This window comes from Alligator sinensis, unplaced genomic scaffold (assembly GCF_000455745.1).
Source record: "Alligator sinensis unplaced genomic scaffold, ASM45574v1 scaffold98_1, whole genome shotgun sequence".
In the NCBI taxonomy this organism is placed as follows: Eukaryota; Metazoa; Chordata; order Crocodylia; family Alligatoridae; genus Alligator; species Alligator sinensis.
The window spans coordinates 1,035,627-1,036,750 of NW_005842058.1; positions in this window are offsets into that span (position 1 = coordinate 1,035,627).

The window sequence follows — 1,124 nt, forward strand, 5'->3', positions numbered from 1 at the left end:
GTGGGGACCCCTGGTCTCCAACCCCGGAGTGCTGCTGGCTGGCCCCACTGCAGCTGGCAAGGAAGCCAAGCGTGTCCCAGTCTGCCGCAAAGGCAGACAGGCTCCTTCTGGGTGCCCTTTCCCTGTCCCAGGCCCGGCGGGGAGGCTTATTCCTCTTTGCCAGCGCAGCAGGGGGTGGTGGGCGAATGCTCAGCATTTCCTGGGGAACACGCCAGCCTCTGTCAGCAGGTTTGCTCCGTGCCATGCAAAAAGCTGCTCCTTCCCCCTCCCTGCCTCCCATCCCCGCTGTCTTGCGGCATGGGAGCCGGTGGCTTTGGAAAGATTGTGGTGTCAGGGCCTCTACCGCCCCGCTGTCTGCCCGCAGGGGCATGGGAGGAGGGAGAGGTGAGAAGGCAGCCACTTGGGGGACAGTGCCAAGACATTCAACATTTGTAAGCAACCCTGACTGGCAGGGACAGCGTGAAGGCAAAAGAGGGGCTACCAAGGAGCTTCTCTGCCCCTCACTGTGCGGGAGCTGGGGCTGGGGGTGGGTGGAGAGGGGAAGCACAGGAGTTAATAGAGGGCTGAGCTGCATTTGTCCTTTTGCCAGTCAAATACTATATTCATGGCTCTTCTCAAAGAACCTGGAAGCCGGTCTTGCAGACAAGCCTGCTCTTTGACTGCAAACATAAAGGCTCTCAGTCTCCCACGGCTGCTTATTCTTTCCTTATCACCCCCTTCTGCGCCCTCCGCCCCCCACTGTCTGGGCACCTCTTGTGTCCTCTGAATGGGCGGATTGTGCCGCGTGCCGGGGTCAGGTGCAGGAGCCAGGAGCAGGGGGGCCGCGCAGCCCCAGCTGAGCCGTGGGCGCGCGGAGCTGGCGCCGGGGTGATGGGTTTGGCACGGGTTTGGGGTAAAGGGGGTATGCACCGTTCCATGCACTCTGCTCCTTCGTGGGGTTGAATGGTGCTGCAGGCTTAACTCTTCTTCATGGGCCTCTTCTGGGTACCTGGGGCTCCAGCTCGCTCCCCTGTCAGCCCCCATCTTGCTGGGATGTCCAGTAGACATGGCCTGGCAGCCTCTCCCAGGACCCTTCCTTTCTGTTGCCTGCAGATCTGGACAGGCTCCTGCTGGACCTGGAGCCC